The sequence below is a fragment of the Stegodyphus dumicola genome, chromosome 1 (genome assembly GCF_044657685.1).
Source record: "Stegodyphus dumicola isolate Sdum_Otavi_A_Nest chromosome 1, ASM4465768v1".
NCBI classification, from domain to species: domain Eukaryota; kingdom Metazoa; phylum Arthropoda; class Arachnida; order Araneae; family Eresidae; genus Stegodyphus; species Stegodyphus dumicola.
Window position 1 is genome coordinate 112,148,688 of NC_140768.1, and position 18,902 is coordinate 112,167,589.

The following is an 18,902-nucleotide window of genomic DNA, read 5'->3' on the forward strand; positions in this document are numbered from 1 at the left end:
AGTTCTTCATGAGCATGTGGAGAAGTTCACGATACGTGTGTGATTTGTATGAAGACCGATCAAGTTGTCCGAATGTTCCTCAAGTGGGGATGAGTAGCTAGAATGTGGTGCATATTTTCAATTCAAAACGTCAGTCGCAAAAATCTCTCCATTTTTCATGCTACGCGCTCAGTAATAGTCTGCTTTCCATACATATCACAAATTTGTATGGAAAGCCTGTATAGGGCTAGAACTTATATTGAACTCATACAAAAAAACATATCGGAGGTGCTGCTTCTTTTCAACTTCTAATCTCAAACTTCAGATCTTGAAGAAAAAACTTTAAAAAAAAATTAATTTAATTTTAAAAAAAAAGGTTAGCGAAGGAAACATTCATATTGATGTGGATGTGCAGGGTCAGATGGGGCTGTCAAGATCATTCACCTTTCTGCAAATGTTCGCCAAGCTTAAGACCTTAACATACGTGTCCCGACAGCCTTGATGGAGTTTGCTTACAAGATGGTGCTAATATCTTTGAGCAAGTTGGCAAGCCGTTCGCCAGAATTAAGACATGGGTATTCCAGCAGCCTTGATGAGGTTTGCTTTCCTTATGATATTGAACTTCATAATAGTGCTGCTGCCACCTTTCAAGCTTTAAAGGGCCTTGGAGAACTAGGGATAGCTTGAAAAAAGTGCCGCACCTTTTTTCAAGTTGACCGCTCTTTTTTTTTTTTTTTTTTTTTAGGTTAGACCTAGTTCATCTGCCCCTGTGGATTAGCACTTTCACATGTAAACAATGTATCTGCATTCATTATAACATTTGTTCCTGTAATTTATACGAACTGCGCAAATTCTATAATACTCAAATTATCTTTGCAATAGCATCTGCGCATTATGTATATATTCATTGTACTTAAATCTTTAATGCACTGTCTTCTGTTTTGTATTCTGTTAATACCTTTGTATACGTATTCCGCTCTGTATATCACATTTTTAGTGTTGTGTACTATTTCTAAAGTTGCATCATGTTTCATGTATTTTATCAATGTATTTCATGTCTCTTGTATTTTATCAATGTATTCCGTGTCTCATGTATTGTATCAATGCATTGCATGTATTTTGTCCTGTATTTTATCAAGTATCATGCTTTTACTAAGCTTTTGTTCACTGTCTGTACACCCTGTAGTAAATATAGAATCTCTAGATACCTCAGTATTCCCAATATACAACATTATCACTCATTGGCAATATGCTTAAGTTTATGTATTGAGTGAAGAGTATTGGTATCTAATTACGCCTTATATTTATGTGATTAATGTGTTGTTTTCGCTGTTTTTTTTTGTTTTTTTTTAAATTTTTTTATTTAAGACCCTTTTTCTTTATGTCTTGCACTTGACTATTTATGACATGCTAATGTATCCTGAACTGCAATGTAACACAATCACTCATCTGCTCTTGTTGCACTGTAAATACTTTTATTAATTTAAATAAAGTTGCTGCTTCTACACAGGGGAAGGCGTGGGACATGCCTGTTTACCACTGTTAAACACCAAGTGTCCCCGTTTTCCGTCACCTGTCACCTGCCCCTGTGGATGCGGAATATAACTGGTATATTAAACTCCGTTACATTATTAATGACATTTGGAAAAAGCATTCTGAAAAAGAAACGACACAAACTTATGCATCAGTCTAATATGTTTTCAGATTAAAAATTTTAAGATTCCAGTTGGTCATGCTTTATGAATTTCTTTGGTATGGTTGGTCTCGAAATTCCGGGAACATTTGATTTGATGGAAGTGGAATTTAGCTAATTCGGGGGTCTTCACGAACTTTTATTAGTGCACGAGACAGAAACAGGGAGTTTCCCGATATTTCTCTCTCTGCCTCTATCACACTGTGACTTTCATAATCATGTTCTTATTGTTATTAATTTAGAAGTCAAACAACAAAACAGTCTTTCTTATTGTTAGTTAGACTTAATTATTTAATGATGATGATAGACAAATAGCTTTATTGAAGTTCTTTACCTTGTTTAATGTCATTGCATTGTTCATAAAATTTATTTCCTTTTGTAGGAAAATTAAGCGTGAATAGTCAAGATGGCGACATGGCTATCTGTTTCTGACCGTGCTCGAGTATCAACTAGAATGGCTGCGTAACAGTCACCAATAATGGTGTAATAATGATGGAATCGTGGGAATAAGTTATTAAGGATTATTTTAATTTTATTAACAGTTAAATTTTGAGTTAAACTTCCTTTCTTATCGCTTCCTAATTTCAACTTACCACTTCCGACCAGAACGTAGTTTTAGAATCACGTCTGAATGCTCATGAGGAAGAGCGGTATTTAAGTTCTACTGTCTTAGTGAGAGAGTTACCGGATATTCTGGCTGCATGCATCCGCCTTTTTAGGCTACTCTCTCGTAAGCTATTATTACGCTCGCCCTTACTTTAGGCCCTTGATAGCTTCGCAGTCAATTAACGTTAAGGGGTCAACTCTGTTAGAATTTTGATAGCTTCGGCTATATCTCTTTAGTTAAGATTAGTTTATTTGATTCTTAGTCTCTTAAGTTCAAGCCCGAGTGTCGGCTTTATTGTACAACTCCAAGACGGAGTTCTGTTAAATCTTATTTGAATAATAAAGGGTCTTTTAACCCTTTCCAAGTTTATTTATTGTCTCACGAACTTAAGCGATTATTCGCTTACTAGTTCTTAAGATTCTTCACTTTTAACTGTAACTCAGACTTACACAGTGTGGAATGCTACAAGTTATCGCAACTCTGCTTTAACATCTATTTTCTCCGTATCTTCGACATCCCATGTTGTCGATGCTGAAGTTCATATCCCTTGTTTATTGACAACGGAACAAGATACGTGACGCTATTTTAACATCGATTTCCTCTCTGTCTTCGGCATACCTTATCAAAGGATTTATTGCCGATGCTCATGCCCTTGACCATCTACAAAAGATATGAACAACAATAACAATATTCATGCAGAAGATCAAACACGTATACTTGGAAAAAAAAGTTCTATATTTGTTAAACTATTTTCTATAACTGTTCATTGTTTGATTCTATTTTTTATAAATTTGATGTTCTTCTTTGTTACATTTTATCAAATATGGGTCCTTCTTCCTTGAAGTTTGGTTGCATTATTGAACAACATTTCTATTTCTTTGTAGAAAAGGGACAGTATTTGGAAGAAATCTCTAAAATAATGAAGCAATTTCTATTCAAATACGTTTTCACTTCAAGATAGATATAAAGTCTAGCAAATCTAGCAGATACTTTCCGTTTTATTTGTTTTGTCGCTATATTGATTAAAATTCTAGGGGAAAAAATATTATGCACTGTATGTACAAACTTTCACTTTGTATAAATTTAATAAGCAGAAATCCTTGTCTACATATACAATAGATGGTGCATAGACAAGGGATTTGGTTTGGTGCGGTTCATTTTATAATGTTAGTACGAGAGAGCTATCTGCCTAAAGGAAGGGATGCCTTCATTAAGGACTTTCTATAGAAATTAGTTTGTATCCACTTTACATATGAAAAAAAACATCGATTTTACTGATGGGCTGTATAGACAGAGAGACCTTACCACATATTCTTAGGACAGTAATTCTATCATAGCATGATTTTGCGGGAATACTTTTTAATGACTGGATTTTACGGAAGGTTTATATTTTAGTGCATTTTTGCATAAACTGTAATGTAAGGTAGTATTAAAATTAAAGACAAATTAAATTATGTAAATATAAAAATATATGTCAGTTATGAAAGAAATTTGAAAGACTATTTAGAAAAAAAACCTAAAATTTGGAATTCGGAGAAAAACATTGTTATCCACGAAGTTAACTTTGAACCCAAATATCATCCAAGACTCGAAGTCACAGGCACTTAAAAAAAAATCTACGCTTTGATTTAAGCTATTTACGGGCTTGCTATTTATGAATTATTAAGTCAGTGGTTGATTTCCCTCTACATACTGCTACATACTGCCGCTTTTTATTGAAGGGGGGAGGGAAGCATTCCGCAGAAAATAGGTTTTTAGATATCATTCCTCATGCGAAGTGTTTAATTTTGTTCAGTTCAAGTTCCTTAACCAGTTAGATGATGAGATTTGTTTTTAATCATACTGCTGTGTTCAAAAAAGGGAACCAATATAAGTTTCGAAGCTAAAGCAACAAGAATCACCTTAATTTGCATAAATTTGCGGAACTAATTCTGAAGTTTTTCACAGAACATTCTTCTTTAGTAGCAGGAATGAAAATAACGAAGGAGAAGCATGTGCTCCCGCCATAACAGAAGACGAAAAAAATCGAGGAAGCTCCAAGAGAAGAAACATATTAATTTCGTTTTTAGAAAAACAACTTCGAATCACTGAGGTATTTGGTATAGGTCCCCCCTTTTTTTTTCTTTAAATCTGGTAGATTTTTTTCTTCTTTCAAATGTTATTTTAATTCTGATTCTTAATAATTTCATGAGATTGTTTAAGTCAGTGGTACACCTACGAAAATTTTACGGAACTTCAGAATTTTTGCGACGAATTTTGCCTTTCTTCGCGCGATGAAGATGCTGCCCACTTATCGAACTTCTTCACCAGGGGGCGCTTCCAGCACATGATGTCGCGCAAATTTCGACGTGACACAAGATAGCTGTCACGTTCTTTTGCGTTTTGGACACCAACATTTTTTAATTTAACTTCTGGTGAATCATCTCGTATATTAGTTACTTAGCAATGTTTTTGAAAGGTATTATAAAACATTGCGGAGCAATAAAGCATTCGTCTTCTCATTAAGGTTGGGAAGTTATAGTTCTGTCTCTCCGTTCAATTGAGCAAGCTGCAAGCTAAAAATTAAACTAAACTGCGAAATCTAACAAACTCCCTGTTATCGACATTTCTATCACGTTTTCCAATTTTTACTAATTATGGAATAAACTGGAAGGTTGTTGGCCAAAACTGAGTGTGATTACAACTTGTAAGTTGCTAAGTAACCATTCATGATCTAATTTGTTTAAAACGCCCTCTCAAAGTGCATAGAATGCGCAACGGGAAGGTGTGCTTTTATGCATTAAAAATGAAATATTGCTCAGAACAGTTACTGATAATCTATGTTAACAGAACTATACACATGGGAAAGGAAATTAAAATGCGAAACACGATGAGATGTTCTCTTACGGCAAAATTACATATTCGGTTTGCGTTGTCTAATTTACATATAAAACTGGAGGGTAATTTAAAATTTGATACGAGGTTAACGTGACTGAAATTGATCAACACGTGTTAGTTTTATCATGCTGCGAAGTACGATAAGCACTTTTTAGAGAACGATAAAAGTTTGTTTAAATACAGGGTAAATAGTAGGGTTAGGACTGTTAGTTGATGTGACATTAAAAGTTACAGTAAATTAATAGTTATCTTCTATATGAGAATTGTAGGTTTATATTTAGATGAATTGTTAAACGAATTTTTTTTTAAATAGCAGAAACTGTTCAGTACTTGTGTATTAGCCAGTACCCGTCGACATGTTGCTAACAATTCATTCGCGCCTTTTGGCGATAAAATATATTTTTTTTTTATTCTGGCGGGTATTATTTGGCTGTCGCATTCAAAATCGCATCACATTCTTCTTAGCAATAGTACGTTCACGCAGCTCTTCATGCACCCTACTAGTGCCCGAGTGGTTAAAACTGAACAGGTTAGAGGAAGTTAGAGGAGGGGGTAGGGCGGTTCGCCTGAGCAGCCCATTATATTGGGAGCAGAATTTTTGCTTGAAACTTTTTTTCATAGGAATTAATTATGTGGATCGTCGAGGCAGGTAAAAAATAATGCGATTCGGAATTGCCATACGGAATTAAATTGAGAAGAAGAATAATTTTTACACTCGATAAAGAATTCAAAAAAAAATCACTGCAAAATTTCAACAGCTCTCTATTCTTATTATACCCTTTTTCATTCAATCGAAATTTAAAATTACGAATATCAACTAAATTTTAGTTAGGGGCTCATTAATAAGAAAGAACTACTTCTTAAGAGAGAAGAATTACACAATTTTCTTTCGTTATTGCTGATGAAAAGAAACAGGAACGTTTGAATATCTGCAATTATCGGTAAAACAATCTCTAGAGCAAAGTAAATACGACCTTCAAAACGAAATTCCAATATTTGTAACACTATTGCAAATTTTCGTCACAATTTGCTGTAAGTGTTGCTATTGTCATAAGAGTTTCCTAAAAAAAACATTATAGAGATTTTTTTTAGAACTACAGATATATATTTTGCATTTAGAAAATCTTTCTGTACTGTCTACGTAACAGCAGTTGGAGCAATCAAGTAGAGCTTTACAACGTCCTTGACGGTTTTGCGGACAAAAATCAAACAAAATAACAATATGATTTTGAAATACTGGAATTAAAACGTGTCTGCAAAAATAAACGTAGAGCTTAATTTATTTTCCTATATGTTATTTTGATTTATTTGATATTAAGAATAATGATAAACTCAAGAACCGCCTAGGGCGGCAAAAGCTGTAATTATGCCACTGGCTGTTGTTTCATTTTTTTGTGTAAATTACGTAAATAATTTACATTTCATTTTTAGAAACAGGTACTATTATTTTCTGCAGAACTAGAATAATTTTTGTTTTCTTTTTCTATCCCCCCTTTTTTTGAGTTATAATCAAACATGAGAAATATATTTTCAAAGTTACCATTTCAGAAATATCATTGTCATATCATCTAAACCCGGCCGATTTTTTTATATAAATTTGAAAAATGCACATCGCTGTCTTGTGAAAAATTTAATGCATTTTGAGAAGGCGTGAACAATTTTTTAAACAGCCCTTTCCTTTTTACTAACCTCTAGATATGGTCAAAATGTAATTTGTTAATTTCTAAGTTCCATCGTAAAACGTTTTTCGTTTGAAGAATGCCGAAATATGACAATAAGACAATTACGCAGAATTATAAAATGCACATGATGGATCATCATTTATTATATGAATTTAAAGTTTTAAAATATGAACCTAGGAATTTTTATGCAAAGCGAATCATAACAGGTCAAGAAAACGTATGCTTATAAGTCGCACTTTCAAACACTTATATTGTAAATTATTCTTTCCATTAAATTAAGCATTTTTTAAAATCACCTGTTGAATAGAAACATATGATTTTAGTTGAAAGTACAGTAGAACAATAGAACAACCCACTGGATATAAAAAATCAAATTTACGTTAAAAGTGGATTTCCTGTGACTGCTTATTCGATAAAAAATAACTACGCCCACGAACGGAATCTTAGATTTTTCTTGTGTGTATCGAAAATTAGAAAACAGCGTCCTTGGGAAGTCCTTTCCCAAAAGCAATCCTTTCTGGTCCGATAGCCCTGGCATGGTTTGCCGTAAATAATTGCGCTTAGTAACAGCCAAACGATATCCGGAGGGGGGGGGAAACGTATATTAATTTTGGTAGACTGAGCACGAATTTGATAGTTCAAATTAGTTCCAATTTTGAAAATCCATGGAAATGCATTTAATCAAAGTTTGATCCTTTAGCTCCTGTTGCCGATTACAAACACTTTCTGAGACTACCAATTACGGTTAAAGATGATTTTGGTCTTCTCTGGAGGTGGTTATCTCATAAAAGTGATACTGAATATAGATATGTATTTAAAGTCTCAAAAATACCTGTCATTTACAGCGGTGGCCATTTTCGTAAAGAAAAGGGACTATTGTATTTGTATTTAAAAGCGATTAGAAGTTCGAGTTAGAAAATATTCAATAAATCTTTTGAGGGAATGAATGTCAATGAATTCATGTGTGTTCTTCATATTTCCCTTGTTGAATATATGTTCAATCGTAATTGCTCTTGAAATAATATAAATACGCCAGGCATACTTCCTTTTTATTTATTGTCTAGTTTTGCGTTCATTTTAAATCTTTTAGTAAATGCAAAGATACTCGTTGAACCAACATGGTAACTATACGAAGATATTTACCATATAATTCCGACGTTTGTTTATGTTCTAAAAATAATGATCACTTTTAGAGATGGTCGCGAAGAGTGGGTACAGAAACGATACACATTGAAAACCGTTTAATTATCATCGAGAAAAAAATGTCAAATTTATCCCAAGCAGATTTGGCATTTCACCTACAATATCCGCAGTACCACAATTCTGATCAAGCATTACTCAGGTAACGATTAATCGATAAGGGTATAAGGATATCTATTAATCGTTGTGGGTTGCTAACCGTTTACTGGTAACAAAGGGATCACCCCTAAGGGACACAAACATGCATTACTAGCATTGCAACCATTGTACGTTAAAGCCCGTTAAAGCGGAAGACCATTGCATCAATCGATCAAGGATGTCAACCTTGTTAACGGTATACCATTAGTCAAGAGTTCAACATGACATCTTGCTGAGCACGTGTTAATGGAGAGTCTAAAATTGAATTTTGCAGCTTAGAACGAGCATAACCGCACTGTACAGGATACCGTAGGAGGATAACCGTACATTAAAATATTAAAGCACATGAAATTTATGATTGACATTTGATTTACGTTTTGAAAATTTCAAATGTAGTCAGAACTCTGGTGGTGATCACTTCCCGCGGTAGACCACATGTAAGTGATTAAGATTTCTCACAACATAAACTTAAGCGTATTCATAGCTGCCAACACTTCCGGTTTTTCCTTCCATCTTCCGGTCTTCTGGTAGATTACTGAATCTCCCAGGTTTTAATTTATAGTCTTTACTAAGAAAAATATTTCTTAGCAATAAATGAAATTTATTGAATAAATGAAACTTAAATTAGATAAATTCCATTCCCTCACCTCTAAAGTTATCCTTAATAATTTTTCTTATTAAATTTTATTTCATCTGAATTGCATTTTTTGTCGTTATATTTAGTTGATCTTATTAAATTTTTCTTGTTAAATTTCATTTGATCTGAGTTGTATTAATCTACTGTAAATATTTGTCAATTTTTATAAGAAGATTCAAGCCATGTTTATTCAGTTAATATTTGTATTTAATTTTATTTATTTCAGTATATGGTAAACTGCTCATTAATTATTAATTTCATTTTCGTCGTATTTAAAAGTACTTTGATAAACAATAGCTTTCCTTCACTACTCGGGATTTTCACATTATAAAAATGTGAAAAAAATTTTTAAAATAAATTAGCCAAGCAACAAAAAATTAAGAATACACAACTAAATGCTAATGTACTTTACATCAGAATTCAACATTACAAATATTTCAATAACCTCAGCCGTGCATTATAAAGTGAATTCATGTCTGTCTGGAGTTCCTTTGACATAGTGTCACAGCGTGAAAAACCTCCCGGTTTCTTACATTTTGTTGAAAAATATCTTTCAGGTTTTCAAGACTTTAATGATTGCCAGCTATGCTGTACTCAATATCCCATTTACAATGTAACGATTTCCAAAATACTCTAGAGCAGGGATTTTGAACCTGTGGTACGCAAAGAAGCAAAGTATTTTTAGCCACTAAATTAAAAAATTAAAACCCAACCATCCTGATTGAGTTTTCTTCTCTAACACTCGTAAATTTATGCGATCTGAGCTTTGTCCGAGAGTGGTGAAGGTAGTAGTACTTTGTAGTGGTGGTACTAAAGATTTTCAATTTTTATTTAGATGGTACGCGTTAGTCAAAAGGTCGAGAACCGCTGCTCTAGAGTATTAGTCTTCAAACTTTGTCGACTCACGGAATCCCAAGAACTATAGGGTTTTTAAGGCGAACCCATTCCACACTTAGAAGCCTATATCTTAAAATAATTTCTAAAGTAGATCAAAACATTATAGGTACTTTATGTAAAGAACACTAAAGAAAAGTACTGGAGTTTTTATTAAACAATTTTAACATAAATTCAATGTAATTTACTCATTAATAGCATTAACTCGAGTCCCAAGTGACACCTACCCTGATCTTATGTTTAGTGACAGAGGTGTGTTTGCGTTTTAGTTACAGAAAGTATCGAATTTAGCTCTATTGAATTTGCTCTATATTTTTCCTTCTAGGAATATTCTTTCAGAATTTTCTTCAATTGAAAAGGTGCTTTATAGTATAAATTTTAACACTGTCGCCTAAATTCAATTCGTTTTCCATTAGGAAACTTGTTCAGTTTTGCAAAGCATTCCCGTCCTTCTCTTTGACATTTGAAAATCACATATTAAGTTTTAAAACTAATATAGAACTTAATGTCTCTTCATATTTTTTGTTAATAAGCAGTAGTCAATTAGTGCAAGTGCTTTAGAATTTTTTTCCACTTTTTGTTTTGGCTCGCTGAACCCCGAGGTTCCACGGAATACACAATTTGAAGACCACTGCTCTAGAACCATGAGTGGTGGTTTCAGAGAGTGTTTACTGTGTACTGCTTAGTTTTGTAGTTACAAATTAGCAAAAGGTTAACCTGGTAGATCAACAGATAAATAAATAAATATTTAGGCGACTATAAAATTTTGATAACTTTAATAACGAAATACAAACTTTAATATAATCTTTAATAACGAAAAAAGATAACTTGTTCGTTGCAAAAAAGCTGATTAAAAAACTTTTTCATTATTAAGTAAACTTATTGTTAGTGGAAAATATTTGTGATTTGGGGGAGAAATTTTAAATTTCATTGCACAGAGCATACCCAAATTATAGTTTCGACCGCCTTCCTAAGGCTACCACCTCTAAAAACGACCAGCATTTCTCATAACATAAATAAATGTCAATATTATATATTTCTTCTGTAAAGCGATCATTTCCACAGAAAACCAAAATAATTTTAAATTACGTCCAAAGAGGCCTTTGTCTAACGTTTTGTGTGTTACCTTTATTTATTAAATATTATGTTCTTTGCACTTAACCATCAAATTTAGTTCGACAGAAATATCGCAAAATAATTTTTAAATGAGCATATCTTTGGAATTTCCGATACACAGTTTCACGCGCTGGAGATAATTTTTTTTCCCATAGAGTGTTGCCATTGCTCGCTTTTAAATAGTTGAGTTTGTTAATCAAAAACTCGTTAAAGTTTTACAAAATATGAAATCGGTAATAAAACAAATTCCAAATTTCGGCTCCCAGAAGCCCATATTCTCAGTAGGATTACATCATTCAAAAGTAGATGGCTCTAGGTACCGTTGTTTTATCACAATGCGAGAAACATACATACATTTTTGCAGATTCTTCATTATTTAGTTTCTGCAAATATCATACAGGGCGATAGTATTTGGTGGCAACGATTTGAAAAGTGATACAGCCTTGTAGAGACGTTAAGTATTTTGGAAGCAGGCAAGATGAAAAACGAGCAATCGCCTTCGCCGGGAAACGAACCACGGACCTCTGGAATACCGGCCCAGCGTGCAGAGCCACTATACCACGAAGGCACGCAAGGGAGGCGGAAGAAATACCTTATAGCCTTTTAAAGTTTTCAACACAAAACGGAAACAATAGTCCTTCAGGGACAAAGCCCCTTTGGACTAATAAATAATAATATTGTTGCGCTTCTCTTTTTCATCTGACACCAGTTGTTACGTTATTTTCTTCCTTTACGTTCGTACGGGGTTCGTGTGGAGTGAATAACGACGACACTTGATAAAGTATCGAAACACACTTTATTTAGCCAATATTAATCAGAACAGCTCCAATAACACTTTTTTACAGTCGTCAAAGATCTACTGTACACACGCTGGAACAATCAGCGACACAGCCTTCAGGTTATCAGACTATCACGGTGGAGACAGCTTCCTGCAAAGCACCCGACTGTGCTTTCCGGAGTACAGCTCCCGACTCTGCTTGGTCGTTCTCGGAACTCCACGTACTCTCGAGACTCTCCACGCTACAACTCGCGATGCACTCGACGACACACGGGCACAGCTCCCGACTCTTCGGTTCAGTCGTTTCCGGAGCTCAACACGCTCTTTCGACGATGCACTAACCACGATACTCTAACAGACTCCTTCGGTGCACTCGACGACCCACTCGGCACTCGCTGCCCGGCTGTCAACTCGATCGACTCCGCAGGGATTGACTCGCTAGACGAGACACCAATTCGATACTAACTAACTCGCACTCTAGACAAGGCACACACACACTAACTGAGCAGGGTTTATATAGCCTTCGGCTTGTGTTCGAGAACATTCTGGGTTAAACCGGTAAGAATTCGTTCCAGAAGGTTCTCCATCCGTCCATGGTATATCGCCGATTTTGTCCCCAAATGGGCGATTTCTTGTCAAATGTGGAAACTTTATCTTCCCTTGCCATTTTATGGTAACCCTAAAACTGCTTTGCGGGGAAGCTATCTTACCGCGCCTGTACATTGCGTAACAATATTTTTGTTTATTTGCAAAGTTGTAGGACATGCATTTTATTTTTAAAAAGTAAAAATTGTAACATAATTTCAAGGAGAGCTCGATAAATTTGCAACAGTGATCCGTAATCCATAATTCCAAAAAATTAGCTTTGTCATTCTGTCCGCATACGGTTCACCGGATAAATGTGAGCTAATGTTTTCAGACTTAGAGACTTACTTTCAGACTTAATATTACTTTAAGTAAGAACAGGAGGAGCTTAACAACCGAGAATTCAGTTGCTTGAATTCGTCTAAGACCATTAACTATAAACCAGATTTGACTAAACTGACGTCACAAGTTCAGCATCAAGGAAGTCGTTGATTTGTAATTATTTTCTCAATAAAATTTATCTTATTATTCGCCAATAATAACTGTTCTGAAATGAAAATACAACTGACCCGAAACGTCTTCTTTATACACACATTTTATTTGATTTTGATCGGAAGTCAAAAAAGGTTGCCAACATTTGATTTATTGTAAAGCTTTTGAGCAGGGCATCCAGTATAAAAAAACGACGTAGACGTTTTGAATAATCAAGTCTTGTATTAAAGGTTTGGAGTAAAATTACGGTAGGTCCACTAATCCCCAGCATGGTTTAGCATTTCTATTTTGAACACCTCGTTTTAGACATGATTTTATAGCTGAAAACTGTTTCAAGTGTTATACTACAATCTGTGTACAAATATCAGATTGCAGTTTTATTACTATTATTTTGATTTAAAAGATATTGACCTACCTAGAGCAATTTCTATAATGCATAAATCAGCAATAAAACTTTAGTTTGATTACTATATAAGTTTCATTACCTTTGTTGTGATTATGACCTACCAGTGTGACCAACTGTGTCCTTCAATTTAATTTAATTTTAATTATCTATCTAAAGTCATCGTAACTCAGATTTTAACTTCGCCCAGAGGATTTGTTAAGGTTTTTTATGATCTGAGCACTGCAGGTTGCCAATCTACTGTTGGACTCACTCCTGCTAACATAATGTTTTTGTCCTTTAAGCTTTATTATTAAGCATTGCTTTCTTCGGCCTTACGCTATACAAAATTTAAGGCGAAATCACAAAACATTTAACAACAGCATATCTTCAGAACTACTAATAGAATGCTAGGAAATGCCATCCCTCCCTTTTAAAAAAAAATTCACTATATTATTTCTTTGAAAACTAGCTGCTTTAGTAGTCAGCCGCCTAACAAAATATCATGAAAAGAAAAAATACATATAATGATTTTGATAAATCCAGTTTGTGTCATTTCATAGAAATATTTAATATTTCTGATTAGATACCTCATGATTTAAACGTATTTTTATTTAAATCAATCAGATTAAAAAGTAGAAAACTTTTTGTTAAGAATTGTTTGTATTGCTTTTCAATCACTTGGTTTGCTACTCAGTAACAGAAAAGATTAAATTTTTTACGCTTTACCGAATGGCAATGTGCTGATACTTGGAGATAATAAGTAGTTTGTTTGAGACAGTAGAAACACATTGCTATCGAGTAGCAGAATTGGTGATTAAAGCTGAGAGATAAATAATTTGTATTTTGCCGAATGGAAACAGTCTGACGCGCTGGAAATAAAAACGTTTTATTTCGAACAGTGTTTCCACTTCTCACGTTCCAATAAATGACTTTGTTAAATGAATGACTTTGTTAAAAAAAAAAATTGTTAAATATGTACATTTGTTCGTTAAATTGGTAGCACCAATTTGAAAAGATATTCGATCACGAAAGTGATACGGACAGAAAGTGAGTTTTGAGACTTATAGCACGTCTGGTGCTAGAAACTACTTAAAATTCCAATCAATATCTGTTTAAGAAGAGAATTCTTGTCCGGGGACAAGCCATTAGAAGCTTAACTGCTTTATAATAATAAAAAATCCCTCCTGTTATCATAAAATATCCCCAAAGTCGGTATATTACATCATAAAGAGTTTGAAAAAAAGCATTTGAAGATATCTGTAACGTTTCGCTGGAGCATTATTTTGTTAATCCTTACCCCATAAAAATTATTTTTTAGCCTCTTTATCCGTTAAGTACCCTGCTGTAAATGTCACCTTCGTGCTGAGTTTACAGGGCGTTAAAATTAACAGAAATGATCTCTCAGATTGAAATGAACGCCCGCTTTAGACAGAAATTTCTACATAAGGCTGAGTCGACCAAAGGGGTCGACATGTTTGCCCACGTATGAACAGCTTCCCTCCGCATTCTAAATTTATTCTGTTACTAGCCCGTTATTATTCTGTTATTAGCCGCTTGCGTGGCTCATTAATAATTTTAATGAGTAAAACTAGTGTCATTTCAAAAAAAGTATTTAATATTTCTAATTAGATACTTCATGATTTAAATTCATTTTTACTTGAATCAATGGGACTAAGAAGTAGAAAAATTATTTTTAAGGACTGCGTTTATGGCTTTCGATCAATTGATTTGTTATTCATCTATAGAAAAATTTATTTGAAAATTAAATATATTACGCTTTACTGAATGGCAAAATATTGCTTTCAAACAACCGAATTTGTGAACAAGGAATGAAAGATAAATATATTACATTTGGTCGAATGGCAACAGTCTCACACGTTTGAGATAAAAATAATTTGATCTCGAACAGAGTCACCACTTTTCACTTTCATATCACTGAACTTGCTATTCAAAAATTCGTACAAAATATGAAATAAATCAAAACGAAATTCAAAATTCAGAATTCGGGCTTCCAGGCGTCCATGTTTTGGTGGAGGACTACCTGCGTTAAAATTTCTGTAGCTCTACATGCCGTCGTTTTCCCACAGTGGAGGACATTAACACATATACAAAGAGTCTTCATTATTTAATTTAAAAAATAATAATACATGGCGATAACATTTGGTGGGAAAAGTTTGAAAAGTGATGCGGACGAAAAGTGAGTTTCGAGAGTAATAGCACCAAAGGTGGTCCTCTCTAAAAGGCTATGTTTGATGTCAATTTTTATGTATTTCACTTCGAAACAATGGTCACTTTCAGAGAGGGTAGTCTGTGAGAGATGGTCCCCAAGAAAACGTTCGCTGTAAAAGAACAGACAATATTGAAAACATTAATCTTTATCCTGGTTCACTTCGCCTTCTGCTTAATGATAAGATAAAGAAAGAAATATTATTCAAACGTTGTACATTGGCTTGCTTTTTAAGTAAGGTTTGCTTTTTAAGGTTCACAAGGAAAGGTGAATGATAGCAATTGATATGTTGCATTTTAACCACATTAAAAAATATGATGTGGACATCACATGACTTCTTTGTACTGTCTACTAAATTATTCATATTTTTTTGCTACACTTCACTTAAACATATCACTTTTATCTTGCTCAATGTTTCATGCTCAATGTTTTCAACTTTCGCTGAATTGAAAAAAAACGTTGACGAGGGGTGTCCAAATACAACTTTATTAGGATTTCAAGACGTTTTTGGTAATTCTTTGGCTGTAAAATAATCCTCTCAACATCATCATCATTGTAGCATTGCATCTTGGCCGGCCATGCATCAAGCTTCATGTTGTAATTCTCAGTTTCAGCTGCATAGCCAACTAAAAAGAAAAAGAATAAGCTGATAGCTATAACAAAAATAAAGCAAAGTATGATCCTTTATAAAATGTAATCTTATTTTATAATCATATGTGGATATTATATGTACAAAAGTAGAGAAAGTAAATTGCTTTTGGTAATTTAAACAAAAGCGATAATTCTAAGTACAAAACTCCGTAACTGAGTTTATTTTTCACAAACTTGAATAAGAGTTAATAAAATCTGTAATTTCAAATATTTGAGTAAGATTTATATAGCATTATGAATTAATTAGCTCCATTTATAGATTTTTTGTGCGTTATTCATGTCATTACTATATGAAAATAATGTGAACTCAAACTTTAAATAAATTAAAACCTTGAAATCTTTGCAACACTCTATTTACAACAAAAGCATAATTGAAATGTCTTCGGGGGTCGCATGCGCCCGACGGGCAGCCAGTTTGAGATCACTGGTTTAAAGAAAACTGGTCCGTGTTCACATTAGGAACGGGATAGCCACGAAAATGTACATGTAATCGGAATTCGAACTCGGATCGAACAATTACTGTTCAGCAGAATTTCCACTAAGAAATTGTTAGATTATATCTATCAGCTGAACGATTTAACAAACAATATATTTAACTGAAACATTAATTGTAGCTTATTTTCAGTGTTTCATGAATCCTTTTACACTCAGTTTTTCCCTATATTGGGACAAATATGTCGTCTCTGCTCCGTCAGTTCTTAGCCATAAGCGTTCTGCATACTCGCATATAAAAAAACCTAAATACCAACACTCCACTCGAAGTGAAGGGAAAAAAGAAATACAGCCATCTTACTAATATATACAAAGATCAATTATTCAGTTTCACGTTCCACTAGCTTTAGGGTTTTCCTCCATAAAAATCTTTTTATAGCTCTCGCCGTTTCGTGACTTTTGTTACACAGGGGATGAAGTCTCCGTGTCCTTACGCCCTTTGAGAAACAGCAGCATGTGCACGCGCGGCAGATGGTGTTATAGCACTCCTCCCTCACGCAAGAGAGAAAAGGCCTGGAAAGGTAATGGCTGCGAAAGCCCTTGATTTCGCCGAAAGCAAACCCGGGGGCAAAGATAGAATGCGAAAAAAGGGGGACCAAGCAGACATTGCTAAAGTTAAGCATCTGAAAAAGTGGGGGCACAGGAATAATACTGAAAATAGTTCCTGCACGAAATTTTACGATTATGGTTGGCTTGAGATGTCAAACATAACACAAAATGAAATTAGCTTTTAAACGAAGAATCCATTGATACATTAATTGAGAATGAAAATCTAAGCAAGGCTGTCTTAATGCACAGGTGCACAGGGCACACGTCCGAGGGTCCCACGTTAATTCATTTCCATTTTATTTCTGTGAATGGCTGTCGTAGAGGCTGCAGCACACTTACTTCAAGCGCCCTTGATGCTGTTGAGGCAGTGCTGAGTCTAGGCATTTGCTAGTTCATCTACAATTCATTTGCGATCTGAAAAAATCGGTTTAGTTGCACTCTCGCATGTGACACTTCAGCACAAATCGACAAGTAGGGACACTTGCGCACAAGATACTTGTTTATAAGATTATTTATAATGTCTTTTATTCAGAAGTTCGTTTATGGACTATCTATTCATAACACTTCTGGTAATTATTTCCCAATGCTCTACCTCTAATCCTCTAATCCTAATACTCGGAGAACATCCCTCATTGAAAAAGAGCAGGCCAGTGAGAAGTTTGAAATTCGGTAAAAAAAAAAAAAAAAAAAAGCAACCTTAGTTTGGCGTATATATTTGTAGACATTTTTTCCCCCAGGGAAGGCAAAAATTCTACGTGACGCTTAAGATTTTTCTTTCTTTTGTCTAATTTTAAATGGTTATCTGAAATCAAAATCTAGCTCTCTTACAATTTAATTCCTTACTTGGCGACATTACTCCGTCTGCATCTATTTTGAAACTATTTGAGGACTTTTCTTCAGTTTAAAAAATTTATTCTATCATACAAGTATTTTGATTCTATTAACGCATTGCTGATCATCGTAAGGGGTGTCTTTTCCATGTTTTCGAATAGAAGTAGACGGGACATCGGCATTTCGATAACAATATCCGAATGATAGCATTAACCGCTATCAAATTAAGCGGTGTCCACTCTATGTGTATAAAAATAATAATACAATGAAACCTCTCTAAGAAGACCACCCTGAGTTGGAAATGTTTTCATGTTTTTCTATAAAGCTGCTTGTCTTAGAGAAGTAATGTTCAATAGTGGAGTTTATGTTCTCAGAAATACTGGTCGCTTTCAGAGGTAGTCGTCTTAGAAAGGTGGTCATAATTGCCTCTGTGCCTCTTTATGAACAATAACAGCTGTCCAGCAGAGAATAACAGCAACAGAACAATAACAGCTGAGAATGCATCTTATCAACAATCTTATTCCCTTCATGAACTTTTAAAATGTATTTCTAAAAAAGAATGCATTTTACTTTGTTTCAATGTTAAGCATTATAGTAATATGGAAAATAAACGAAAAGTATAATATTCAGTAGACTGGCAGCAATTGTCTTATTTTCACAGGAGTTATAAGGTATTTCTCCCGCTTTCCTAGCGTGCTTTCGTGGTGTAGTGGGCCGGTATTACAGAGGTCCGTGGTTCGATTCCCGGCAAAACCGGTTGCTAACTTTTCGTCTTTCCTGCTTCCAAAAAATGCCTAATGTCTCTACAGACTTTTAAAGTATTAGTGCATTTCAAAGCATCTCCCCCACCAGTTTTTTAGCACTAGGTTCTAAAAATCTTAAAAATATTTTAGTGATTTACCTTTTCCTCTACTGTAAGTAGTTTTTTCCTCTGAGGGCTAGTTTATTGGTAAATTGTACTGCTCGATCATTTTTATTTTGATTTAGTGTATTCAATTTGCATTGGCACTTTTGCATTAGTATTTCATCCATTTTATTTTCCCTCGCATTTATTACTTGAAACGTATTTTGTGCAGATTATTTGCGTAT

At 34.2% G+C, this 18,902-nt stretch overlaps 1 long non-coding RNA gene across 1 annotated transcript in view; it reads right to left on the bottom strand.

Moving 5' to 3' along the window:
- Positions 1-14,080: 14,080 nt before the first annotated feature.
- The window catches only part of LOC146999205 (uncharacterized), a 30,947-nt gene continuing 26,125 nt past the window's right edge, over positions 14,081-18,902 (bottom strand). The window contains exon 2 of the long non-coding RNA XR_015039524.1: positions 14,081-15,916. This is a non-coding gene — a long non-coding RNA (uncharacterized LOC146999205). The remainder of the gene's footprint in view (positions 15,917-18,902) is intronic.